This window comes from Electrophorus electricus, chromosome 5, assembly GCF_041902795.1.
Source record: "Electrophorus electricus isolate QZ-2024a chromosome 5, ASM4190279v1, whole genome shotgun sequence".
NCBI classification, from domain to species: Eukaryota; Metazoa; Chordata; class Actinopteri; order Gymnotiformes; family Gymnotidae; genus Electrophorus; species Electrophorus electricus.
Window position 1 is genome coordinate 24,874,793 of NC_137501.1, and position 27,883 is coordinate 24,902,675.

Below are 27,883 nucleotides of genomic sequence, written 5' to 3' on the forward strand. Positions count from 1 at the left end.
TGGGCCTTTATGTGTCTTGAGAAGATTGACACACAAATATCATATCAAAGCTTGAGACTTATATGTCGTGTCCAGATTCTATCCTTCCATAGGTAGGAAACATTGCCTGTGGCCTGGGTAGCTCAGTCGGTAGAGCATCAGACTTTTAATCTGAGGGTCCAGGGTTCAAGACCCTGTTCAGGTGATGATATTGTTACTTTGCCACACAAGTGTGCGTGAGAAGTTTCTGGAAATACCTCTAGATCAAAGTAAGTCCAGAAACAGGACCATACTTCCTTAAACATTGCTGATTAAAGTGACCTTTCACATTTCTATCCATTCCCCCAGCTGTGACATTGCAACTTGGCTATTATCCCAGGTAAGGCTAGCTACGCTTCTTGGCTATAATTAAACATCAAAAGCTTTCTTACTTTATAAAATCAACACTTCTGAGCCTAACCTTTTTGAATTAATTCCTGAGATTGTTCTCATAGCAATTTCATTACACATGGTGTAACGTACTGCGTTGAGCAATTTCAGTATTGGCTGAGAGAAGGAGCAGACTTGTTCAAGTCAAAGAATCCTTTTTCATTTATAGAACAGGAGCTTGTCAGTGGAGGATGTACTTGCTCAAACTTTTCCCTTTGATTCCTTTCGTAGACACTACCAACTGTGACCTTGAGATGCGTGAATGAAAGTTGATCATTTACACTTGCGGATGTGTGCCAACTGTTATCTAATGCATGAGGGAAGAAATTTTGGAACACCCTTCCAGGCAATTGTTTTTCAGGCAAAGTGTCTGTATTCAGTCTAGGACATGTGCGTGTGTTTAAGTCCTTGCCCTCGCCTTCATTCTCTGCAGTTCACTGAGAAATACCTTACACTGTGTAATGCCATGTCCTATTCGAGGGCCAAAACACCACCAATCTTGGTTATCAAAGACTCACTCCACCCTGACCACAGCCTCTTCTCTTAGACAGCATGACAAAACCACCATCGCAGCTTGAGAGCAAAAATCGAGCCTCTTAGAATGTTAGAATGCTATTCTAACCATTTATGTTCGTTCTCCCTTTATGTACACAAAGTCCAGAATGCATCCATATGACATCAAAAGAGAAATCTTTTGGTAGCTGAACATCTCCAACTCGTACAATGCGTTGTTTCTTCTTTGTGTCCAATGAACGTAAAAATTGAAACATTCACAACTGGCCATGTTTCTTGCCAATATGTTGGTGTTTGGACCTGTGGGCCTTTGTGATTCATTACAGCTTGTGTACTTGTAGTGTGGTGGGCAGTTTCTATATTGGCTGAGAGAAGGAACAGACTTGTTCAAGTCACAGATTCATTTGCATTTAAGCAATATAAGCATGTCAGTAGTGGATGTACTTGCTCACACCTTTTGAAAGTTGAGCATTCACACTTGTGTATGTCAGCTATCTGTTAGCTAATGCATGGGGGAATTAGTTTTCGAAAAAAAAATCTTCGAGGCAATTCTTTTTCAGGCAGAGAGTCTGTATTCAGGCGAAGACTCACACACACATTCATATATATATATGTTTAATATATCCATGGCTGGATTTCAAATGTAACACAACAGACTGCAGCCAATGTGATGTTTTATAAATGTTTTAGCATCTCCCACTTGTCCTGACCACCAGTGGATGACCATATGAAGTGGGCCTTTGTAATCTGATATTGCCATCAGAGCTAAGGAGTTTTAAGAGGAGAGAAAGAGCATTCATTATATGCAAACTGACTGGATCTCACATGATGCTCAGCATGCTATGACACTACACTGCCAAAAACTTAGCTGACAGACATTATAGCATTCCCCATTCACCTATTTTACTATTGGAAAGCTCTTAACATGTCATGTCAGTTAAGATGTACTGGATTGGGGAGGATGACCAAACCATACCATGTGGGCCTTTATGTGTCTTGAGAAGATTGACACACAAATAGCATATCAAAGCTTGAGACTTATATGTCGTGTCCAGATTCTATCCTTCCATAGGTAGGAAACATTGGCTGTGGCCTGGGTAGCTCAGTCGGTAGAGCATCAGACTTTTAATCTGAGGGTCCAGGGTTCAAGTCCCTGTTCAGGCGATGATATTGTTACTTTGCCACACAAGTGTGCGTGAGAAGTTTCTGGAAATACCTCTAGATCAAAGTAAGTCCAGAAACAGGACCATACTTCCTTAAACATTGCTGATTAAAGTGACCTTTCACATTTCTATCCATTCCCCCAGCTGTGACGTTGCAACTTGGCTATTATCCCAGGTAAGGCTAGCTATGCTTCTTGGCTATAATTAAACATCAAAAGCTTTCTTACTTTATAAAATCAACACTTCTGAGCCTAACCTTTTTGAATTAATTCCTGAGATTGTTCTCATAGCAATTTCATTACACATGGTGTAACGTACTGCGTTGAGCAATTTCAGTATTGGCTGAGAGAAGGAGCAGACTTGTTCAAGTCAAAGAATCCTTTTTCATTTATAGAACAGGAGCTTGTCAGTGGAGGATGTACTTGCTCAAACTTTTCCCTTTGATTCCTTTCATAGACACTACCAACTGTGACCTTGAGATGCGTGAATGAAAGTTGATCATATACACTTGCGGATGTGTGCCAACTGTTATCTAATGCATGAGGGAAGAAATTTTGGAACACCCTTCCAGGCAATTGTTTTTCAGGCAAAGTGTCTGTATTCAGTCTAGGACATGTGCGTGTGTTTAAGTCCTTGCCCTCGCCTTCATTCTCTGCAGTTCACTGAGAAATACCTTACACTGTGTAATGCCATGTCCTATTCGAGGGCCAAAACACCACCAATCTTGGTTATCAAAGACTCACTACACCCTGACCACAGCCTCTTCTCTTAGACAGCATGACAAAACCACCATCGCAGCTTGAAAGCAAAAATCGAGCCTCTTAGAATGTTAGAATGCTATTCTAACCATTTATGTTCGTTCTCCCTTTATGTACACAAAGTCCAGAATGCATCCATATAACATCAAAAGAGAAATCTTTTGGTAGCTGAACATCTCCAACTCGTACAATGCGTTGTTTCTTCTTTGTGTCCAATGAACGTAAAAATTGAAACATTCACAACTGGCCATGTTTCTTGCCAATATGTTGGTGTTTGGACCTGTGGGCCTTTGTGATTCATTACACCTTGTGTACTTGTAGTGTGGTGGGCAGTTTCTATATTGGCTGAGAGAAGGAACAGACTTGTTCAAGTCACAGATCCATTTGCATTTAAGCAATATAAGCATGTCAGTAGTGGATGTACTTGCTCACACCTTTTGAAAGTTGAGCATTCACACTTGTGTATGTCAGCTATCTGTTAGCTAATGCATGGGGGAATTAGCTTTTGAAAAAAAAATCTTCGAGGCAATTCTTTTTCAGGCAGAGAGTCTGTATTCAGGCGAAGACTCACACACACATTCATATATATATATGTTTAATATATCCATGGCTGGATTTCAAATGTAACACAACAGACTGCAGCCAATGTGATGTTTTATAAATGTTTTAGCATCTCCCACTTGTCCTGACCACTAGTGGATGACCATATGAAGTGGGCCTTTGTAATTTGATATTGCCATCAGAGCTAAGGAGTTTTAAGAGGAGAGAAAGAGCATTCATTATATGCAAACTGACTGGATCTCACATGATGCTCAGCATGCTATGACACTACACTGCCAAAAACTTAGCTGACAGACATTATAGCATTCCCCATTCACCTATTTTACTATTGGAAAGCTCTTAACATGTCATGTCAGTTAAGATGTGCTGGATTGGGGAGGATGACCAAACCATACCATGTGGGCCTTTATGTGTCTTGAGAAGATTGACACACAAATAGCATATCAAAGCTTCAGACTTAAATGTCGTGTCCAGATTCTATCCTTCCATAGGTAGGAACCATTGGCTGTGGCCTGGGTAGCTCAGTTGGTAGAGCATCAGACTTTTAATCTGAGGGTCCAGGGTTCAAGTCCCTGTTCAGGCGATGATATTGTTACTTTGCCACACAAGTGTGCGTGAGAAGTTTCTGGAAATACCTCTAGATCAAAGTAAGTCCAGAAACAGGACCATACTTCCTTAAACATTGCTGATTAAAGTGACCTTTCACATTTCTATCCATTCCCCCAGCTGTGACGTTGCAACTTGGCTATTATCCCAGGTAAGGCTAGCTACGCTTCTTGGCTATAATTAAACATCAAAAGCTTTCTTACTTTATAAAATCAACACTTCTGAGCCTAACCTTTTTGAATTAATTCCTGAGATTGTTCTCATAGCAATTTCATTACACATGATGTAACGTACTGCGTTGAGCAATTTCAGTATTGGCTGAGAGAAGGAGCAGACTTGTTCAAGTCAAAGAATCCTTTTTCATTTATAGAACAGGAGCTTGTCAGTGGAGGATGTACTTGCTCAAACTTTTCCCTTTGATTCCTTTCGTAGACACTACCAACTGTGACCTTGAGATGCGTGAATGAAAGTTGATCATTTACACTTGCGGATGTGTGCCAACTGTTATCTAATGCATGAGGGAAGAAATTTTGGAACACCCTTCCAGGCAATTGTTTTTCAGGCAAAGTGTCTGTATTCAGTCTAGGACATGTGCGTGTGTTTAAGTCCTTGCCCTCGCCTTCATTCTCTGCAGTTCACTGAGAAATACCTTACACTGTGTAATGCCATGTCCTATTCGAGGGCCAAAACACCACCAATCTTGGTTATCAAAGACTCACTCCACCCTGACCACAGCCTCTTCTCTTAGACAGCATGACAAAACCACCATCGCAGCTTGAGAGCAAAAATCGAGCCTCTTAGAATGTTAGAATGCTATTCTAACCATTTATGTTCGTTCTCCCTTTATGTACACAAAGTTCAGAATGCATCCATATGACATCAAAAGAGAAATCTTTTGGTAGCTGAACATCTCCAACTCGTACAATGCGTTGTTTCTTCTTTGTGTCCAATGAACGTAAAAATTGAAACATTCACAACTGGCCATGTTTCTTGCCAATATGTTGGTGTTTGGACCTGTGGGCCTTTGTGATTCATTACACCTTGTGTACTTGTAGTGTGGTGGGCAGTTTCTATATTGGCTGAGAGAAGGAACAGACTTGTTCAAGTCACAGATTCATTTGCATTTAAGCAATATAAGCATGTCAGTAGTGGATGTACTTGCTCACACCTTTTGAAAGTTGAGCATTCACACTTGTGTATGTCAGCTATCTGTTAGCTAATGCATGGGGGAATTAGTTTTCGAAAAAAAAATCTTCGAGGCAATTCTTTTTCAGGCAGAGAGTCTGTATTCAGGCGAAGACTCACACACACATTCATATATATATATGTTTAATATATCCATGGCTGGATTTCAAATGTAACACAACAGACTGCAGCCAATGTGATGTTTTATAAATGTTTTAGCATCTCCCACTTGTCCTGACCACCAGTGGATGACCATATGAAGTGGGCCTTTGTAATCTGATATTGCCATCAGAGCTAAGGAGTTTTAAGAGGAGAGAAAGAGCATTCATTATATGCAAACTGACTGGATCTCACATGATGCTCAGCATGCTATGACACTACACTGCCAAAAACTTAGCTGACAGACATTATAGCATTCCCCATTCACCTATTTTACTATTGGAAAGCTCTTAACATGTCATGTCAGTTAAGATGTACTGGATTGGGGAGGATGACCAAACCATACCATGTGGGCCTTTATGTGTCTTGAGAAGATTGACACACAAATATCATATCAAAGCTTGAGACTTATATGTCGTGTCCAGATTCTATCCTTCCATAGGTAGGAAACATTGGCTGTGGCCTGGGTAGCTCAGTCGGTAGAGCATCAGACTTTTAATCTGAGGGTCCAGGGTTCAAGTCCCTGTTCAGGCGATGATATTGTTACTTTGCCACACAAGTGTGCGTGAGAAGTTTCTGGAAATACCTCTAGATCAAAGTAAGTCCAGAAACAGGACCATACTTCCTTAAACATTGCTGATTAAAGTGACCTTTCACATTTCTATCCATTCCCCCAGCTGTGACATTGCAACTTGGCTATTATCCCAGGTAAGGCTAGCTACGCTTCTTGGCTATAATTAAACATCAAAAGCTTACTTACTTTATAAAATCAACACTTCTGAGCCTAACCTTTTTGAATTAATTCCTGAGATTGTTCTCATAGCAATTTCATTACACATGGTGTAACGTACTGCGTTGAGCAATTTCAGTATTGGCTGAGAGAAGGAGCAGACTTGTTCAAGTCAAAGAATCCTTTTTCATTTATAGAACAGGAGCTTGTCAGTGGAGGATGTACTTGCTCAAACTTTTCCCTTTGATTCCTTTCGTAGACACTACCAACTGTGACCTTGAGATGCGTGAATGAAAGTTGATCATTTACACTTGCGGATGTGTGCCAACTGTTATCTAATGCATGAGGGAAGAAATTTTGGAACACCCTTCCAGGCAATTGTTTTTCAGGCAAAGTGTCTGTATTCAGTCTAGGACATGTGCGTGTGTTTAAGTCCTTGCCCTCGCCTTCATTCTCTGCAGTTCACTGAGAAATACCTTACACTGTGTAATGCCATGTCCTATTCGAGGGCCAAAACACCACCAATCTTGGTTATCAAAGACTCACTCCACCCTGACCACAGCCTCTTCTCTTAGACAGCATGACAAAACCACCATCGCAGCTTGAGAGCAAAAATCGAGCCTCTTAGAATGTTAGAATGCTATTCTAACCATTTATGTTCGTTCTCCCTTTATGTACACAAAGTCCAGAATGCATCCATATGACATCAAAAGAGAAATCTTTTGGTAGCTGAACATCTCCAACTCGTACAATGCGTTGTTTCTTCTTTGTGTCCAATGAACGTAAAAATTGAAACATTCACAACTGGCCATGTTTCTTGCCAATATGTTGGTGTTTGGACCTGTGGGCCTTTGTGATTCATTACACCTTGTGTACTTGTAGTGTGGTGGGCAGTTTCTATATTGGCTGAGAGAAGGAACAGACTTGTTCAAGTCACAGATTCATTTGCATTTAAGCAATATAAGCATGTCAGTAGTGGATGTACTTGCTCACACCTTTTGAAAGTTGAGCATTCACACTTGTGTATGTCAGCTATCTGTTAGCTAATGCATGGGGGAATTAGTTTTCGAAAAAAAAATCTTCGAGGCAATTCTTTTTCAGGCAGAGAGTCTGTATTCAGGCGAAGACTCACACACACATTCATATATATATATGTTTAATATATCCATGGCTGGATTTCAAATGTAACACAACAGACTGCAGCCAATGTGATGTTTTATAAATGTTTTAGCATCTCCCACTTGTCCTGACCACCAGTGGATGACCATATGAAGTGGGCCTTTGTAATCTGATATTGCCATCAGAGCTAAGGAGTTTTAAGAGGAGAGAAAGAGCATTCATTATATGCAAACTGACTGGATCTCACATGATGCTCAGCATGCTATGACACTACACTGCCAAAAACTTAGCTGACAGACATTATAGCATTCCCCATTCACCTATTTTACTATTGGAAAGCTCTTAACATGTCATGTCAGTTAAGATGTACTGGATTGGGGAGGATGACCAAACCATACCATGTGGGCCTTTATGTGTCTTGAGAAGATTGACACACAAATAGCATATCAAAGCTTGAGACTTATATGTCGTGTCCAGATTCTATCCTTCCATAGGTAGGAAACATTGGCTGTGGCCTGGGTAGCTCAGTCGGTAGAGCATCAGACTTTTAATCTGAGGGTCCAGGGTTCAAGTCCCTGTTCAGGCGATGATATTGTTACTTTGCCACACAAGTGTGCGTGAGAAGTTTCTGGAAATACCTCTAGATCAAAGTAAGTCCAGAAACAGGACCATACTTCCTTAAACATTGCTGATTAAAGTTACCTTTCACATTTCTATCCATTCCCCCAGCTGTGACATTGCAACTTGGCTATTATCCCAGGTAAGGCTAGCTACGCTTCTTGGCTATAATTAAACATCAAAAGCTTTCTTACTTTATAAAATCAACACTTCTGAGCCTAACCTTTTTGAATTAATTCCTGAGATTGTTCTCATAGCAATTTCATTACACATGGTGTAACGTACTGCGTTGAGCAATTTCAGTATTGGCTGAGAGAAGGAGCAGACTTGTTCAAGTCAAAGAATCCTTTTTCATTTATAGAACAGGAGCTTGTCAGTGGAGGATGTACTTGCTCAAACTTTTCCCTTTGATTCCTTTCGTAGACACTACCAACTGTGACCTTGAGATGCGTGAATGAAAGTTGATCATTTACACTTGCGGATGTGTGCCAACTGTTATCTAATGCATGAGGGAAGAAATTTTGGAACACCCTTCCAGGCAATTGTTTTTCAGGCAAAGTGTCTGTATTCAGTCTAGGACATGTGCGTGTGTTTAAGTCCTTGCCCTCGCCTTCATTCTCTGCAGTTCACTGAGAAATACCTTACACTGTGTAATGCCATGTCCTATTCGAGGGCCAAAACACCACCAATCTTGGTTATCAAAGACTCACTCCACCCTGACCACAGCCTCTTCTCTTAGACAGCATGACAAAACCACCATCGCAGCTTGAGAGCAAAAATCGAGCCTCTTAGAATGTTAGAATGCTATTCTAACCATTTATGTTCGTTCTCCCTTTATGTACACAAAGTCCAGAATGCATCCATATGACATCAAAAGAGAAATCTTTTGGTAGCTGAACATCTCCAACTCGTACAATGCGTTGTTTCTTCTTTGTGTCCAATGAACGTAAAAATTGAAACATTCACAACTGGCCATGTTTCTTGCCAATATGTTGGTGTTTGGACCTGTGGGCCTTTGTGATTCATTACAGCTTGTGTACTTGTAGTGTGGTGGGCAGTTTCTATATTGGCTGAGAGAAGGAACAGACTTGTTCAAGTCACAGATTCATTTGCATTTAAGCAATATAAGCATGTCAGTAGTGGATGTACTTGCTCACACCTTTTGAAAGTTGAGCATTCACACTTGTGTATGTCAGCTATCTGTTAGCTAATGCATGGGGGAATTAGTTTTCGAAAAAAAAATCTTCGAGGCAATTCTTTTTCAGGCAGAGAGTCTGTATTCAGGCGAAGACTCACACACACATTCATATATATATATGTTTAATATATCCATGGCTGGATTTCAAATGTAACACAACAGACTGCAGCCAATGTGATGTTTTATAAATGTTTTAGCATCTCCCACTTGTCCTGACCACCAGTGGATGACCATATGAAGTGGGCCTTTGTAATCTGATATTGCCATCAGAGCTAAGGAGTTTTAAGAGGAGAGAAAGAGCATTCATTATATGCAAACTGACTGGATCTCACATGATGCTCAGCATGCTATGACACTACACTGCCAAAAACTTAGCTGACAGACATTATAGCATTCCCCATTCACCTATTTTACTATTGGAAAGCTCTTAACATGTCATGTCAGTTAAGATGTACTGGATTGGGGAGGATGACCAAACCATACCATGTGGGCCTTTATGTGTCTTGAGAAGATTGACACACAAATAGCATATCAAAGCTTGAGACTTATATGTCGTGTCCAGATTCTATCCTTCCATAGGTAGGAAACATTGGCTGTGGCCTGGGTAGCTCAGTCGGTAGAGCATCAGACTTTTAATCTGAGGGTCCAGGGTTCAAGTCCCTGTTCAGGCGATGATATTGTTACTTTGCCACACAAGTGTGCGTGAGAAGTTTCTGGAAATACCTCTAGATCAAAGTAAGTCCAGAAACAGGACCATACTTCCTTAAACATTGCTGATTAAAGTTACCTTTCACATTTCTATCCATTCCCCCAGCTGTGACATTGCAACTTGGCTATTATCCCAGGTAAGGCTAGCTACGCTTCTTGGCTATAATTAAACATCAAAAGCTTTCTTACTTTATAAAATCAACACTTCTGAGCCTAACCTTTTTGAATTAATTCCTGAGATTGTTCTCATAGCAATTTCATTACACATGGTGTAACGTACTGCGTTGAGCAATTTCAGTATTGGCTGAGAGAAGGAGCAGACTTGTTCAAGTCAAAGAATCCTTTTTCATTTATAGAACAGGAGCTTGTCAGTGGAGGATGTACTTGCTCAAACTTTTCCCTTTGATTCCTTTCGTAGACACTACCAACTGTGACCTTGAGATGCGTGAATGAAAGTTGATCATTTACACTTGCGGATGTGTGCCAACTGTTATCTAATGCATGAGGGAAGAAATTTTGGAACACCCTTCCAGGCAATTGTTTTTCAGGCAAAGTGTCTGTATTCAGTCTAGGACATGTGCGTGTGTTTAAGTCCTTGCCCTCGCCTTCATTCTCTGCAGTTCACTGAGAAATACCTTACACTGTGTAATGCCATGTCCTATTCGAGGGCCAAAACACCACCAATCTTGGTTATCAAAGACTCACTCCACCCTGACCACAGCCTCTTCTCTTAGACAGCATGACAAAACCACCATCGCAGCTTGAGAGCAAAAATCGAGCCTCTTAGAATGTTAGAATGCTATTCTAACCATTTATGTTCGTTCTCCCTTTATGTACACAAAGTCCAGAATGCATCCATATGACATCAAAAGAGAAATCTTTTGGTAGCTGAACATCTCCAACTCGTACAATGCGTTGTTTCTTCTTTGTGTCCAATGAACGTAAAAATTGAAACATTCACAACTGGCCATGTTTCTTGCCAATATGTTGGTGTTTGGACCTGTGGGCCTTTGTGATTCATTACACCTTGTGTACTTGTAGTGTGGTGGGCAGTTTCTATATTGGCTGAGAGAAGGAACAGACTTGTTCAAGTCACAGATCCATTTGCATTTAAGCAATATAAGCATGTCAGTAGTGGATGTACTTGCTCACACCTTTTGAAAGTTGAGCATTCACACTTGTGTATGTCAGCTATCTGTTAGCTAATGCATGGGGGAATTAGTTTTCGAAAAAAAAATCTTCGAGGCAATTCTTTTTCAGGCAGAGAGTCTGTATTCAGGTGAAGACTCACACACACATTCATATATATATATGTTTAATATATCCATGGCTGGATTTCAAATGTAACACAACAGACTGCAGCCAATGTGATGTTTTATAAATGTTTTAGCATCTCCCACTTGTCCTGACCACCAGTGGATGACCATATGAAGTGGGCCTTTGTAATCTGATATTGCCATCAGAGCTAAGGAGTTTTAAGAGGAGAGAAAGAGCATTCATTATATGCAAACTGACTGGATCTCACATGATGCTCAGCATGCTATGACACTACACTGCCAAAAACTTAGCTGACAGACATTATAGCATTCCCCATTCACCTATTTTACTATTGGAAAGCTCTTAACATGTCATGTCAGTTAAGATGTACTGGATTGGGGAGGATGACCAAACCATACCATGTGGGCCTTTATGTGTCTTGAGAAGATTGACACACAAATAGCATATCAAAGCTTGAGACTTATATGTCGTGTCCAGATTCTATCCTTCCATAGGTAGGAAACATTGGCTGTGGCCTGGGTAGCTCAGTCGGTAGAGCATCAGACTTTTAATCTGAGGGTCCAGGGTTCAAGTCCCTGTTCAGGCGATGATATTGTTACTTTGCCACACAAGTGTGCGTGAGAAGTTTCTGGAAATACCTCTAGATCAAAGTAAGTCCAGAAACAGGACCATACTTCCTTAAACATTGCTGATTAAAGTTACCTTTCACATTTCTATCCATTCCCCCAGCTGTGACATTGCAACTTGGCTATTATCCCAGGTAAGGCTAGCTACGCTTCTTGGCTATAATTAAACATCAAAAGCTTTCTTACTTTATAAAATCAACACTTCTGAGCCTAACCTTTTTGAATTAATTCCTGAGATTGTTCTCATAGCAATTTCATTACACATGGTGTAACGTACTGCGTTGAGCAATTTCAGTATTGGCTGAGAGAAGGAGCAGACTTGTTCAAGTCAAAGAATCCTTTTTCATTTATAGAACAGGAGCTTGTCAGTGGAGGATGTACTTGCTCAAACTTTTCCCTTTGATTCCTTTCGTAGACACTACCAACTGTGACCTTGAGATGCGTGAATGAAAGTTGATCATTTACACTTGCGGATGTGTGCCAACTGTTATCTAATGCATGAGGGAAGAAATTTTGGAACACCCTTCCAGGCAATTGTTCTTCAGGCAAAGTGTCTGTATTCAGTCTAGGACATGTGCGTGTGTTTAAGTCCTTGCCCTCGCCTTCATTCTCTGCAGTTCACTGAGAAATACCTTACACTGTGTAATGCCATGTCCTATTCGAGGGCCAAAACACCACCAATCTTGGTTATCAAAGACTCACTCCACCCTGACCACAGCCTCTTCTCTTAGACAGCATGACAAAACCACCATCGCAGCTTGAGAGCAAAAATCGAGCCTCTTAGAATGTTAGAATGCTATTCTAACCATTTATGTTCGTTCTCCCTTTATGTACACAAAGTCCAGAATGCATCCATATGACATCAAAAGAGAAATCTTTTGGTAGCTGAACATCTCCAACTCGTACAATGCGTTGTTTCTTCTTTGTGTCCAATGAACGTAAAAATTGAAACATTCACAACTGGCCATGTTTCTTGCCAATATGTTGGTGTTTGGACCTGTGGGCCTTTGTGATTCATTACACCTTGTGTACTTGTAGTGTGGTGGGCAGTTTCTATATTGGCTGAGAGAAGGAACAGACTTGTTCAAGTCACAGATTCATTTGCATTTAAGCAATATAAGCATGTCAGTAGTGGATGTACTTGCTCACACCTTTTGAAAGTTGAGCATTCACACTTGTGTATGTCAGCTATCTGTTAGCTAATGCATGGGGGAATTAGTTTTCGAAAAAAAAATCTTCGAGGCAATTCTTTTTCAGGCAGAGAGTCTGTATTCAGGCGAAGACTCACACACACATTCATATATATATATGTTTAATATATCCATGGCTGGATTTCAAATGTAACACAACAGACTGCAGCCAATGTGATGTTTTATAAATGTTTTAGCATCTCCCACTTGTCCTGACCACCAGTGGATGACCATATGAAGTGGGCCTTTGTAATCTGATATTGCCATCAGAGCTAAGGAGTTTTAAGAGGAGAGAAAGAGCATTCATTATATGCAAACTGACTGGATCTCACATGATGCTCAGCATGCTATGACACTACACTGCCAAAAACTTAGCTGACAGACATTATAGCATTCCCCATTCACCTATTTTACTATTGGAAAGCTCTTAACATGTCATGTCAGTTAAGATGTACTGGATTGGGGAGGATGACCAAACCATACCATGTGGGCCTTTATGTGTCTTGAGAAGATTGACACACAAATAGCATATCAAAGCTTGAGACTTATATGTCGTGTCCAGATTCTATCCTTCCATAGGTAGGAAACATTGGCTGTGGCCTGGGTAGCTCAGTCAGTAGAGCATCAGACTTTTAATCTGAGGGTCCAGGGTTCAAGTCCCTGTTCAGGCGATGATATTGTTACTTTGCCACACAAGTGTGCGTGAGAAGTTTCTGGAAATACCTCTAGATCAAAGTAAGTCCAGAAACAGGACCATACTTCCTTAAACATTGCTGATTAAAGTTACCTTTCACATTTCTATCCATTCCCCCAGCTGTGACATTGCAACTTGGCTATTATCCCAGGTAAGGCTAGCTACGCTTCTTGGCTATAATTAAACATCAAAAGCTTTCTTACTTTATAAAATCAACACTTCTGAGCCTAACCTTTTTGAATTAATTCCTGAGATTGTTCTCATAGCAATTTCATTACACATGGTGTAACGTACTGCGTTGAGCAATTTCAGTATTGGCTGAGAGAAGGAGCAGACTTGTTCAAGTCAAAGAATCCTTTTTCATTTATAGAACAGGAGCTTGTCAGTGGAGGATGTACTTGCTCAAACTTTTCCCTTTGATTCCTTTCGTAGACACTACCAACTGTGACCTTGAGATGCGTGAATGAAAGTTGATCATTTACACTTGCGGATGTGTGCCAACTGTTATCTAATGCATGAGGGAAGAAATTTTGGAACACCCTTCCAGGCAATTGTTTTTCAGGCAAAGTGTCTGTATTCAGTCTAGGACATGTGCGTGTGTTTAAGTCCTTGCCCTCGCCTTCATTCTCTGCAGTTCACTGAGAAATACCTTACACTGTGTAATGCCATGTCCTATTCGAGGGCCAAAACACCACCAATCTTGGTTATCAAAGACTCACTCCACCCTGACCACAGCCTCTTCTCTTAGACAGCATGACAAAACCACCATCGCAGCTTGAGAGCAAAAATCGAGCCTCTTAGAATGTTAGAATGCTATTCTAACCATTTATGTTCGTTCTCCCTTTATGTACACAAAGTCCAGAATGCATCCATATGACATCAAAAGAGAAATCTTTTGGTAGCTGAACATCTCCAACTCGTACAATGCGTTGTTTCTTCTTTGTGTCCAATGAACGTAAAAATTGAAACATTCACAACTGGCCATGTTTCTTGCCAATATGTTGGTGTTTGGACCTGTGGGCCTTTGTGATTCATTACACCTTGTGTACTTGTAGTGTGGTGGGCAGTTTCTATATTGGCTGAGAGAAGGAACAGACTTGTTCAAGTCACAGATCCATTTGCATTTAAGCAATATAAGCATGTCAGTAGTGGATGTACTTGCTCACACCTTTTGAAAGTTGAGCATTCACACTTGTGTATGTCAGCTATCTGTTAGCTAATGCATGGGGGAATTAGTTTTCGAAAAAAAAATCTTCGAGGCAATTCTTTTTCAGGCAGAGAGTCTGTATTCAGGCGAAGACTCACACACACATTCATATATATATATGTTTAATATATCCATGGCTGGATTTCAAATGTAACACAACAGACTGCAGCCAATGTGATGTTTTATAAATGTTTTAGCATCTCCCACTTGTCCTGACCACCAGTGGATGACCATATGAAGTGGGCCTTTGTAATTTGATATTGCCATCAGAGCTAAGGAGTTTTAAGAGGAGAGAAAGAGCATTCATTATATGCAAACTGACTGGATCTCACATGATGCTCAGCATGCTATGACACTACACTGCCAAAAACTTAGCTGACAGACATTATAGCATTCCCCATTCACCTATTTTACTATTGGAAAGCTCTTAACATGTCATGTCAGTTAAGATGTACTGGATTGGGGAGGATGACCAAACCATACCATGTGGGCCTTTATGTGTCTTGAGAAGATTGACACACAAATATCATATCAAAGCTTGAGACTTATATGTCGTGTCCAGATTCTATCCTTCCATAGGTAGGAAACATTGGCTGTGGCCTGGGTAGCTCAGTCGGTAGAGCATCAGACTTTTAATCTGAGGGTCCAGGGTTCAAGTCCCTGTTCAGGTGATGATATTGTTACTTTGCCACACAAGTGTGCGTGAGAAGTTTCTGGAAATACCTCTAGATCAAAGTAAGTCCAGAAACAGGACCATACTTCCTTAAACATTGCTGATTAAAGTGACCTTTCACATTTCTATCCGTTCCCCCAGCTGTGACATTGCAACTTGGCTATTATCCCAGGTAAGGCTAGCTACGCTTCTTGGCTATAATTAAACATCAAAAGCTTACTTACTTTATAAAATCAACACTTCTGAGCCTAACCTTTTTGAATTAATTCCTGAGATTGTTCTCATAGCAATTTCATTACACATGGTGTAACGTACTGCGTTGAGCAATTTCAGTATTGGCTGAGAGAAGGAGCAGACTTGTTCAAGTCAAAGAATCCTTTTTCATTTATAGAACAGGAGCTTGTCAGTGGAGGATGTACTTGCTCAAACTTTTCCCTTTGATTCCTTTCGTAGACACTACCAACTGTGACCTTGAGATGCGTGAATGAAAGTTGATCATTTACACTTGCGGATGTGTGCCAACTGTTATCTAATGCATGAGGGAAGAAATTTTGGAACACCCTTCCAGGCAATTGTTTTTCAGGCAAAGTGTCTGTATTCAGTCTAGGACATGTGCGTGTGTTTAAGTCCTTGCCCTCGCCTTCATTCTCTGCAGTTCACTGAGAAATACCTTACACTGTGTAATGCCATGTCCTATTCGAGGGCCAAAACACCACCAATCTTGGTTATCAAAGACTCACTCCACCCTGACCACAGCCTCTTCTCTTAGACAGCATGACAAAACCACCATCGCAGCTTGAGAGCAAAAATCGAGCCTCTTAGAATGTAAGAATGCTATTCTAACCATTTATGTTCGTTCTCCCTTTATGTACACAAAGTTCAGAATGCATCCATATGACATCAAAAGAGAAATCTTTTGGTAGCTGAACATCTCCAACTCGTACAATGCGTTGTTTCTTCTTTGTGTCCAATGAACGTAAAAATTGAAACATTCACAACTGGCCATGTTTCTTGCCAATATGTTGGTGTTTGGACCTGTGGGCCTTTGTGATTCATTACACCTTGTGTACTTGTAGTGTGGTGGGCAGTTTCTATATTGGCTGAGAGAAGGAACAGACTTGTTCAAGTCACAGATCCATTTGCATTTAAGCAATATAAGCATGTCAGTAGTGGATGTACTTGCTCACACCTTTTGAAAGTTGAGCATTCACACTTGTGTATGTCAGCTATCTGTTAGCTAATGCATGGGGGAATTAGTTTTCGAAAAAAAAATCTTCGAGGCAATTCTTTTTCAGGCAGAGAGTCTGTATTCAGGCGAAGACTCACACACACATTCATATATATATACATGTTTAATATATCCATGGCTGGATTTCAAATGTAACACAACAGACTGCAGCCAATGTGATGTTTTATAAATGTTTTAGCATCTCCCACTTGTCCTGACCACCAGTGGATGACCATATGAAGTGGGCCTTTGTAATTTGATATTGCCATCAGAGCTAAGGAGTTTTAAGAGGAGAGAAAGAGCATTCATTATATGCAAACTGACTGGATCTCACATGATGCTCAGCATGCTATGACACTACACTACCAAAAACTTAGCTGACAGACATTATAGCATTCCCCATTCACCTATTTTACTATTGGAAAGCTCTTAACATGTCATGTCAGTTAAGATGTACTGGATTGGGGAGGATGACCAAACCATACCATGTGGGCCTTTATGTGTCTTGAGAAGATTGACACACAAATAGCATATCAAAGCTTCAGACTTAAATGTCGTGTCCAGATTCTATCCTTCCATAGGTAGGAAACATTGGCTGTGGCCTGGGTAGCTCAGTCGGTAGAGCATCAGACTTTTAATCTGAGGGTCCAGGGTTCAAGTCCCTGTTCAGGCGATGATATTGTTACTTTGCCACACAAGTGTGCGTGAGAAGTTTCTGGAAATACCTCTAGATCAAAGTAAGTCCAGAAACAGGACCATACTTCCTTAAACATTGCTGATTAAAGTGACCTTTCACATTTCTATCCATTCCCCCAGCTGTGACGTTGCAACTTGGCTATTATCCCAGGTAAGGCTAGCTACGCTTCTTGGCTATAATTAAACATCAAAAGCTTTCTTACTTTATAAAATCAACACTTCTGAGCCTAACCTTTTTGAATTAATTCCTGAGATTGTTCTCATAGCAATTTCATTACACATGGTGTAACGTACTGCGTTGAGCAATTTCAGTATTGGCTGAGAGAAGGAGCAGACTTGTTCAAGTCAAAGAATCCTTTTTCATTTATAGAACAGGAGCTTGTCAGTGGAGGATGTACTTGCTCAAACTTTTCCCTTTGATTCCTTTCGTAGACACTACCAACTGTGACCTTGAGATGCGTGAATGAAAGTTGATCATTTACACTTGCGGATGTGTGCCAACTGTTATCTAATGCATGAGGGAAGAAATTTTGGAACACCCTTCCAGGCAATTGTTTTTCAGGCAAAGTGTCTGTATTCAGTCTAGGACATGTGCGTGTGTTTAAGTCCTTGCCCTCGCCTTCATTCTCTGCAGTTCACTGAGAAATACCTTACACTGTGTAATGCCATGTCCTATTCGAGGGCCAAAACACCACCAATCTTGGTTATCAAAGACTCACTCCACCCTGACCACAGCCTCTTCTCTTAGACAGCATGACAAAACCACCATCGCAGCTTGAGAGCAAAAATCGAGCCTCTTAGAATGTTAGAATGCTATTCTAACCATTTATGTTCGTTCTCCCTTTATGTACACAAAGTCCAGAATGCATCCATATGACATCAAAAGAGAAATCTTTTGGTAGCTGAACATCTCCAACTCGTACAATGCGTTGTTTCTTCTTTGTGTCCAATGAACGTAAAAATTGAAACATTCACAACTGGCCATGTTTCTTGCCAATATGTTGGTGTTTGGACCTGTGGGCCTTTGTGATTCATTACACCTTGTGTACTTGTAGTGTGGTGGGCAGTTTCTATATTGGCTGAGAGAAGGAACAGACTTGTTCAAGTCACAGATCCATTTGCATTTAAGCAATATAAGCATGTCAGTAGTGGATGTACTTGCTCACACCTTTTGAAAGTTGAGCATTCACACTTGTGTATGTCAGCTATCTGTTAGCTAATGCATGGGGGAATTAGTTTTCGAAAAAAAAATCTTCGAGGCAATTCTTTTTCAGGCAGAGAGTCTGTATTCAGGCGAAGACTCACACACACATTCATATATATATATATGTTTAATATATCCATGGCTGGATTTCAAATGTAACACAACAGACTGCAGCCAATGTGATGTTTTATAAATGTTTTAGCATCTCCCACTTGTCCTGACCACCAGTGGATGACCATATGAAGTGGGCCTTTGTAATTTGATATTGCCATCAGAGCTAAGGAGTTTTAAGAGGAGAGAAAGAGCATTCATTATATGCAAACTGACTGGATCTCACATGATGCTCAGCATGCTATGACACTACACTACCAAAAACTTAGCTGACAGACATTATAGCATTCCCCATTCACCTATTTTACTATTGGAAAGCTCTTAACATGTCATGTCAGTTAAGATGTACTGGATTGGGGAGGATGACCAAACCATACCATGTGGGCCTTTATGTGTCTTGAGAAGATTGACACACAAATAGCATATCAAAGCTTCAGACTTAAATGTCGTGTCCAGATTCTATCCTTCCATAGGTAGGAAACATTGGCTGTGGCCTGGGTAGCTCAGTCGGTAGAGCATCAAACTTTTAATCTGAGGGTCCAGGGTTCAAGTCCCTGTTCAGGCGATGATATTGTTACTTTGCCACACAAGTGTGCGTGAGAAGTTTCTGGAAATACCTCTAGATCAAAGTAAGTCCAGAAACAGGACCATACTTCCTTAAACATTGCTGATTAAAGTGACCTTTCACATTTCTATCCATTCCCCCAGCTGTGACGTTGCAACTTGGCTATTATCCCAGGTAAGGCTAGCTACGCTTCTTGGCTATAATTAAACATCAAAAGCTTTCTTACTTTATAAAATCAACACTTCTGAGCCTAACCTTTTTGAATTAATTCCTGAGATTGTTCTCATAGCAATTTCATTACACATGGTGTAACGTACTGCGTTGAGCAATTTCAGTATTGGCTGAGAGAAGGAGCAGACTTGTTCAAGTCAAAGAATCCTTTTTCATTTATAGAACAGGAGCTTGTCAGTGGAGGATGTACTTGCTCAAACTTTTCCCTTTGATTCCTTTCGTAGACACTACCAACTGTGACCTTGAGATGCGTGAATGAAAGTTGATCATTTACACTTGCGGATGTGTGCCAACTGTTATCTAATGCATGAGGGAAGAAATTTTGGAACACCCTTCCAGGCAATTGTTTTTCAGGCAAAGTGTCTGTATTCAGTCTAGGACATGTGCGTGTGTTTAAGTCCTTGCCCTCGCCTTCATTCTCTGCAGTTCACTGAGAAATACCTTACACTGTGTAATGCCATGTCCTATTCGAGGGCCAAAACACCACCAATCTTGGTTATCAAAGACTCACTCCACCCTGACCACAGCCTCTTCTCTTAGACAGCATGACAAAACCACCATCGCAGCTTGAGAGCAAAAATCGAGCCTCTTAGAATGTAAGAATGCTATTCTAACCATTTATGTTCGTTCTCCCTTTATGTACACAAAGTTCAGAATGCATCCATATGACATCAAAAGAGAAATCTTTTGGTAGCTGAACATCTCCAACTCGTACAATGCGTTGTTTCTTCTTTGTGTCCAATGAACGTAAAAATTGAAACATTCACAACTGGCCATGTTTCTTGCCAATATGTTGGTGTTTGGACCTGTGGGCCTTTGTGATTCATTACACCTTGTGTACTTGTAGTGTGGTGGGCAGTTTCTATATTGGCTGAGAGAAGGAACAGACTTGTTCAAGTCACAGATCCATTTGCATTTAAGCAATATAAGCATGTCAGTAGTGGATGTACTTGCTCACACCTTTTGAAAGTTGAGCATTCACACTTGTGTATGTCAGCTATCTGTTAGCTAATGCATGGGGGAATTAGTTTTCGAAAAAAAAATCTTCGAGGCAATTCTTTTTCAGGCAGAGAGTCTGTATTCAGGCGAAGACTCACACACACATTCATATATATATATATGTTTAATATATCCATGGCTGGATTTCAAATGTAACACAACAGACTGCAGCCAATGTGATGTTTTATAAATGTTTTAGCATCTCCCACTTGTCCTGACCACCAGTGGATGACCATATGAAGTGGGCCTTTGTAATTTGATATTGCCATCAGAGCTAAGGAGTTTTAAGAGGAGAGAAAGAGCATTCATTATATGCAAACTGACTGGATCTCACATGATGCTCAGCATGCTATGACACTACACTACCAAAAACTTAGCTGACAGACATTATAGCATTCCCCATTCACCTATTTTACTATTGGAAAGCTCTTAACATGTCATGTCAGTTAAGATGTACTGGATTGGGGAGGATGACCAAACCATACCATGTGGGCCTTTATGTGTCTTGAGAAGATTGACACACAAATAGCATATCAAAGCTTCAGACTTAAATGTCGTGTCCAGATTCTATCCTTCCATAGGTAGGAAACATTGGCTGTGGCCTGGGTAGCTCAGTCGGTAGAGCATCAGACTTTTAATCTGAGGGTCCAGGGTTCAAGTCCCTGTTCAGGCGATGATATTGTTACTTTGCCACACAAGTGTGCGTGAGAAGTTTCTGGAAATACCTCTAGATCAAAGTAAGTCCAGAAACAGGACCATACTTCCTTAAACATTGCTGATTAAAGTGACCTTTCACATTTCTATCCATTCCCCCAGCTGTGACGTTGCAACTTGGCTATTATCCCAGGTAAGGCTAGCTACGCTTCTTGGCTATAATTAAACATCAAAAGCTTTCTTACTTTATAAAATCAACACTTCTGAGCCTAACCTTTTTGAATTAATTCCTGAGATTGTTCTCATAGCAATTTCATTACACATGGTGTAACGTACTGCGTTGAGCAATTTCAGTATTGGCTGAGAGAAGGAGCAGACTTGTTCAAGTCAAAGAATCCTTTTTCATTTATAGAACAGGAGCTTGTCAGTGGAGGATGTACTTGCTCAAACTTTTCCCTTTGATTCCTTTCGTAGACACTACCAACTGTGACCTTGAGATGCGTGAATGAAAGTTGATCATTTACACTTGCGGATGTGTGCCAACTGTTATCTAATGCATGAGGGAAGAAATTTTGGAACACCCTTCCAGGCAATTGTTCTTCAGGCAAAGTGTCTGTATTCAGTCTAGGACATGTGCGTGTGTTTAAGTCCTTGCCCTCGCCTTCATTCTCTGCAGTTCACTGAGAAATACCTTACACTGTGTAATGCCATGTCCTATTCGAGGGCCAAAACACCACCAATCTTGGTTATCAAAGACTCACTCCACCCTGACCACAGCCTCTTTTCTTAGACAGCATGACAAAACCACCATCGCAGCTTGAGAGCAAAAATCGAGCCTCTTAGAATGTTAGAATGCTTTTCTAACCATTTATGTTCGTTCTCCCTTTATGTACACAAAGTTCAGAATGCATCCATATGACATCAAAAGAGAAATCTTTTGGTAGCTGAACATCTCCAACTCGTACAATGCGTTGTTTCTTCTTTGTGTCCAATGAACGTAAAAATTGAAACATTCACAACTGGCCATGTTTCTTGCCAATATGTTGGTGTTTGGACCTGTGGGCCTTTGTGATTCATTACACCTTGTGTACTTGTAGTGTGGTGGGCAGTTTCTATATTGGCTGAGAGAAGGAACAGACTTGTTCAAGTCACAGATTCATTTGCATTTAAGCAATATAAGCATGTCAGTAGTGGATGTACTTGCTCACACCTTTTGAAAGTTGAGCATTCACACTTGTGTATGTCAGCTATCTGTTAGCTAATGCATGGGGGAATTAGTTTTCGAAAAAAAAATCTTCGAGGCAATTCTTTTTCAGGCAGAGAGTCTGTATTCAGGCGAAGACTCACACACACATTCATATATATATATGTTTAATATATCCATGGCTGGATTTCAAATGTAACACAACAGACTGCAGCCAATGTGATGTTTTATAAATGTTTTAGCATCTCCCACTTGTCCTGACCACCAGTGGATGACCATATGAAGTGGGCCTTTGTAATCTGATATTGCCATCAGAGCTAAGGAGTTTTAAGAGGAGAGAAAGAGTATTCATTATATGCAAACTGACTGGATCTCACATGATGCTCAGCATGCTATGACACTACACTGCCAAAAACTTAGCTGACAGACATTATAGCATTCCCCATTCACCTATTTTACTATTGGAAAGCTCTTAACATGTCATGTCAGTTAAGATGTACTGGATTGGGGAGGATGACCAAACCATACCATGTGGGCCTTTATGTGTCTTGAGAAGATTGACACACAAATATCATATCAAAGCTTGAGACGTATATGTCGTGTCCAGATTCTATCCTTCCATAGGTAGGAAACATTGGCTGTGGCCTGTGTAGCTCAGTCGGTAGAGCATCAGACTTTTAATCTGAGGGTCCAGGGTTCAAGTCCCTGTTCAGGCGATGATATTGTTACTTTGCCACACAAGTGTGCGTGAGAAGTTTCTGGAAATACCTCTAGATCAAAGTAAGTCCAGAAACAGGACCATACTTCCTTAAACATTGCTGATTAAAGTGACCTTTCACATTTCTATCCATTCCCCCAGCTGTGACATTGCAACTTGGCTATTATCCCAGGTAAGGCTAGCTACGCTTCTTGGCTATAATTAAACATCAAAAGCTTTCTTACTTTATAAAATCAACACTTCTGAGCCTAACCTTTTTGAATTAATTCCTGAGATTGTTCTCATAGCAATTTCATTACACATGGTGTAACGTACTGCGTTGAGCAATTTCAGTATTGGCTGAGAGAAGGAGCAGACTTGTTCAAGTCAAAGAATCCTTTTTCATTTATAGAACAGGAGCTTGTCAGTGGAGGATGTACTTGCTCAAACTTTTCCCTTTGATTCCTTTCGTAGACACTACCAACTGTGACCTTGAGATGCGTGAATGAAAGTTGATCATTTACACTTGCGGATGTGTGCCAACTGTTATCTAATGCATGAGGGAAGAAATTTTGGAACACCCTTCCAGGCAATTGTTTTTCAGGCAAAGTGTCTGTATTCAGTCTAGGACATGTGCGTGTGTTTAAGTCCTTGCCCTCGCCTTCATTCTCTGCAGTTCACTGAGAAATACCTTACACTGTGTAATGCCATGTCCTATTCGAGGGCCAAAACACCACCAATCTTGGTTATCAAAGACTCACTCCACCCTGACCACAGCCTCTTCTCTTAGACAGCATGACAAAACCACCATCGCAGCTTGAGAGCAAAAATCGAGCCTCTTAGAATGTTAGAATGCTATTCTAACCATTTATGTTCGTTCTCCCTTTATGTACACAAAGTCCAGAATGCATCCATATGACATCAAAAGAGAAATCTTTTGGTAGCTGAACATCTCCAACTCGTACAATGCGTTGTTTCTTGTTTGTGTCCAATGAACGTAAAAATTGAAACATTCACAACTGGCCATGTTTCTTGCCAATATGTTGGTGTTTGGACCTGTGGGCCTTTGTGATTCATTACACCTTGTGTACTTGTAGTGTGGTGGGCAGTTTCTATATTGGCTGAGAGAAGGAACAGACTTGTTCAAGTCACAGATTCATTTGCATTTAAGCAATATAAGCATGTCAGTAGTGGATGTACTTGCTCACACCTTTTGAAAGTTGAGCATTCACACTTGTGTATGTCAGCTATCTGTTAGCTAATGCATGGGGGAATTAGTTTTCGAAAAAAAAATCTTCGAGGCAATTCTTTTTCAGGCAGAGAGTCTGTATTCAGGCGAAGACTCACACACACATTCATATATATATATGTTTAATATATCCATGGCTGGATTTCAAATGTAACACAACAGACTGCAGCCAATGTGATGTTTTATAAATGTTTTAGCATCTCCCACTTGTCCTGACCACCAGTGGATGACCATATGAAGTGGGCCTTTGTAATCTGATATTGCCATCAGAGCTAAGGAGTTTTAAGAGGAGAGAAAGAGCATTCATTATATGCAAACTGACTGGATCTCACATGATGCTCAGCATGCTATGACACTACACTGCCAAAAACTTAGCTGACAGACATTATAGCATTCCCCATTCACCTATTTTACTATTGGAAAGCTCTTAACATGTCATGTCAGTTAAGATGTACTGGATTGGGGAGGATGACCAAACCATACCATGTGGGCCTTTATGTGTCTTGAGAAGATTGACACACAAATATCATATCAAAGCTTGAGACTTATATGTCGTGTCCAGATTCTATCCTTCCATAGGTAGGAAACATTGGCTGTGGCCTGGGTAGCTCAGTCGGTAGAGCATCAGACTTTTAATCTGAGGGTCCAGGGTTCAAGTCCCTGTTCAGGCGATGATATTGTTACTTTGCCACACAAGTGTGCGTGAGAAGTTTCTGGAAATACCTCTAGATCAAAGTAAGTCCAGAAACAGGACCATACTTCCTTAAACATTGCTGATTAAAGTTACCTTTCACATTTCTATCCATTCCCCCAGCTGTGACATTGCAACTTGGCTATTATCCCAGGTAAGGCTAGCTACGCTTCTTGGCTATAATTAAACATCAAAAGCTTTCTTACTTTATAAAATCAACACTTCTGAGCCTAACCTTTTTGAATTAATTCCTGAGATTGTTCTCATAGCAATTTCATTACACATGGTGTAACGTACTGCGTTGAGCAATTTCAGTATTGGCTGAGAGAAGGAGCAGACTTGTTCAAGTCAAAGAATCCTTTTTCATTTATAGAACAGGAGCTTGTCAGTGGAGGATGTACTTGCTCAAACTTTTCCCTTTGATTCCTTTCGTAGACACTACCAACTGTGACCTTGAGATGCGTGAATGAAAGTTGATCATTTACACTTGCGGATGTGTGCCAACTGTTATCTAATGCATGAGGGAAGAAATTTTGGAACACCCTTCCAGGCAATTGTTTTTCAGGCAAAGTGTCTGTATTCAGTCTAGGACATGTGCGTGTGTTTAAGTCCTTGCCCTCGCCTTCATTCTCTGCAGTTCACTGAGAAATACCTTACACTGTGTAATGCCATGTCCTATTCGAGGGCCAAAACACCACCAATCTTGGTTATCAAAGACTCACTCCACCCTGACCACAGCCTCTTCTCTTAGACAGCATGACAAAACCACCATCGCAGCTTGAGAGCAAAAATCGAGCCTCTTAGAATGTTAGAATGCTATTCTAACCATTTATGTTCGTTCTCCCTTTATGTACACAAAGTCCAGAATGCATCCATATGACATCAAAAGAGAAATCTTTTGGTAGCTGAACATCTCCAACTCGTACAATGCGTTGTTTCTTCTTTGTGTCCAATGAACGTAAAAATTGAAACATTCACAACTGGCCATGTTTCTTGCCAATATGTTGGTGTTTGGACCTGTGGGCCTTTGTGATTCATTACACCTTGTGTACTTGTAGTGTGGTGGGCAGTTTCTATATTGGCTGAGAGAAGGAACAGACTTGTTCAAGTCACAGATTCATTTGCATTTAAGCAATATAAGCATGTCAGTAGTGGATGTACTTGCTCACACCTTTTGAAAGTTGAGCATTCACACTTGTGTATGTCAGCTATCTGTTAGCTAATGCATGGGGGAATTAGTTTTCGAAAAAAAAATCTTCGAGGCAATTCTTTTTCAGGCAGAGAGTCTGTATTCAGGCGAAGACTCACACACACATTCATATATATATATGTTTAATATATCCATGGCTGGATTTCAAATGTAACACAACAGACTGCAGCCAATGTGATGTTTTATAAATGTTTTAGCATCTCCCACTTGTCCTGACCACCAGTGGATGACCATATGAAGTGGGCCTTTGTAATCTGATATTGCCATCAGAGCTAAGGAGTTTTAAGAGGAGAGAAAGAGCATTCATTATATGCAAACTGACTGGATCTCACATGATGCTCAGCATGCTATGACACTACACTGCCAAAAACTTAGCTGACAGACATTATAGCATTCCCCATTCACCTATTTTACTATTGGAAAGCTCTTAACATGTCATGTCAGTTAAGATGTACTGGATTGGGGAGGATGACCAAACCATACCATGTGGGCCTTTATGTGTCTTGAGAAGATTGACACACAAATAGCATATCAAAGCTTGAGACTTATATGTCGTGTCCAGATTCTATCCTTCCATAGGTAGGAAACATTGGCTGTGGCCTGGGTAGCTCAGTCGGTAGAGCATCAGACTTTTAATCTGAGGGTCCAGGGTTCAAGTCCCTGTTCAGGCGATGATATTGTTACTTTGCCACACAAGTGTGCGTGAGAAGTTTCTGGAAATACCTCTAGATCAAAGTAAGTCCAGAAACAGGACCATACTTCCTTAAACATTGCTGATTAAAGTTACCTTTCACATTTCTATCCATTCCCCCAGCTGTGACATTGCAACTTGGCTATTATCCCAGGTAAGGCTAGCTACGCTTCTTGGCTATAATTAAACATCAAAAGCTTTCTTACTTTATAAAATCAACACTTCTGAGCCTAACCTTTTTGAATTAATTCCTGAGATTGTTCTCATAGCAATTTCATTACACATGGTGTAACGTACTGCGTTGAGCAATTTCAGTATTGGCTGAGAGAAGGAGCAGACTTGTTCAAGTCAAAGAATCCTTTTTCATTTATAGAACAGGAGCTTGTCAGTGGAGGATGTACTTGCTCAAACTTTTCCCTTTGATTCCTTTCGTAGACACTACCAACTGTGACCTTGAGATGCGTGAATGAAAGTTGATCATTTACACTTGCGGATGTGTGCCAACTGTTATCTAATGCATGAGGGAAGAAATTTTGGAACACCCTTCCAGGCAATTGTTTTTCAGGCAAAGTGTCTGTATTCAGTCTAGGACATGTGCGTGTGTTTAAGTCCTTGCCCTCGCCTTCATTCTCTGCAGTTCACTGAGAAATACCTTACACTGTGTAATGCCATGTCCTATTCGAGGGCCAAAACACCACCAATCTTGGTTATCAAAGACTCACTCCACCCTGACCACAGCCTCTTCTCTTAGACAGCATGACAAAACCACCATCGCAGCTTGAGAGCAAAAATCGAGCCTCTTAGAATGTTAGAATGCTATTCTAACCATTTATGTTCGTTCTCCCTTTATGTACACAAAGTCCAGAATGCATCCATATGACATCAAAAGAGAAATCTTTTGGTAGCTGAACATCTCCAACTCGTACAATGCGTTGTTTCTTCTTTGTGTCCAATGAACGTAAAAATTGAAACATTCACAACTGGCCATGTTTCTTGCCAATATGTTGGTGTTTGGACCTGTGGGCCTTTGTGATTCATTACACCTTGTGTACTTGTAGT

The 27,883-nt window shown here is 40.6% G+C and overlaps 15 non-coding genes across 15 annotated transcripts; all 15 read left to right on the forward strand.

The window, feature by feature from the left end:
* Positions 1–111: 111 nt before the first annotated feature.
* On the forward strand, positions 112–184 carry trnak-uuu (transfer RNA lysine (anticodon UUU)). Its single transcript has one exon. It is a non-coding gene; the product is annotated as a tRNA-Lys (tRNA).
* Positions 185–2,012: 1,828 nt separating this feature from the next.
* trnak-uuu (transfer RNA lysine (anticodon UUU)) lies at positions 2,013–2,085 on the forward strand. Its single transcript has one exon. It is a non-coding gene; the product is annotated as a tRNA-Lys (tRNA).
* A 1,828-nt stretch (positions 2,086–3,913) lies between these two features.
* Positions 3,914–3,986, forward strand: trnak-uuu (transfer RNA lysine (anticodon UUU)). The gene has a single exon. It is a non-coding gene; the product is annotated as a tRNA-Lys (tRNA).
* A 1,828-nt stretch (positions 3,987–5,814) lies between these two features.
* On the forward strand, positions 5,815–5,887 carry trnak-uuu (transfer RNA lysine (anticodon UUU)). The gene has a single exon. It is a non-coding gene; the product is annotated as a tRNA-Lys (tRNA).
* Positions 5,888–7,715: 1,828 nt separating this feature from the next.
* Positions 7,716–7,788, forward strand: trnak-uuu (transfer RNA lysine (anticodon UUU)). Its single transcript has one exon. It is a non-coding gene; the product is annotated as a tRNA-Lys (tRNA).
* A 1,828-nt stretch (positions 7,789–9,616) lies between these two features.
* Positions 9,617–9,689, forward strand: trnak-uuu (transfer RNA lysine (anticodon UUU)). The gene has a single exon. It is a non-coding gene; the product is annotated as a tRNA-Lys (tRNA).
* Positions 9,690–11,517: 1,828 nt separating this feature from the next.
* Positions 11,518–11,590, forward strand: trnak-uuu (transfer RNA lysine (anticodon UUU)). The gene has a single exon. It is a non-coding gene; the product is annotated as a tRNA-Lys (tRNA).
* Positions 11,591–13,418: 1,828 nt separating this feature from the next.
* Positions 13,419–13,491, forward strand: trnak-uuu (transfer RNA lysine (anticodon UUU)). Its single transcript has one exon. It is a non-coding gene; the product is annotated as a tRNA-Lys (tRNA).
* A 1,828-nt stretch (positions 13,492–15,319) lies between these two features.
* On the forward strand, positions 15,320–15,392 carry trnak-uuu (transfer RNA lysine (anticodon UUU)). The gene has a single exon. It is a non-coding gene; the product is annotated as a tRNA-Lys (tRNA).
* A 1,830-nt stretch (positions 15,393–17,222) lies between these two features.
* Positions 17,223–17,295, forward strand: trnak-uuu (transfer RNA lysine (anticodon UUU)). Its single transcript has one exon. It is a non-coding gene; the product is annotated as a tRNA-Lys (tRNA).
* A 1,830-nt stretch (positions 17,296–19,125) lies between these two features.
* trnak-uuu (transfer RNA lysine (anticodon UUU)) lies at positions 19,126–19,198 on the forward strand. Its single transcript has one exon. It is a non-coding gene; the product is annotated as a tRNA-Lys (tRNA).
* Positions 19,199–21,028: 1,830 nt separating this feature from the next.
* Positions 21,029–21,101, forward strand: trnak-uuu (transfer RNA lysine (anticodon UUU)). Its single transcript has one exon. It is a non-coding gene; the product is annotated as a tRNA-Lys (tRNA).
* A 1,828-nt stretch (positions 21,102–22,929) lies between these two features.
* On the forward strand, positions 22,930–23,002 carry trnak-uuu (transfer RNA lysine (anticodon UUU)). The gene has a single exon. It is a non-coding gene; the product is annotated as a tRNA-Lys (tRNA).
* A 1,828-nt stretch (positions 23,003–24,830) lies between these two features.
* trnak-uuu (transfer RNA lysine (anticodon UUU)) lies at positions 24,831–24,903 on the forward strand. The gene has a single exon. It is a non-coding gene; the product is annotated as a tRNA-Lys (tRNA).
* Positions 24,904–26,731: 1,828 nt separating this feature from the next.
* Positions 26,732–26,804, forward strand: trnak-uuu (transfer RNA lysine (anticodon UUU)). The gene has a single exon. It is a non-coding gene; the product is annotated as a tRNA-Lys (tRNA).
* The last annotated feature ends 1,079 nt before the right edge of the window (positions 26,805–27,883 follow it).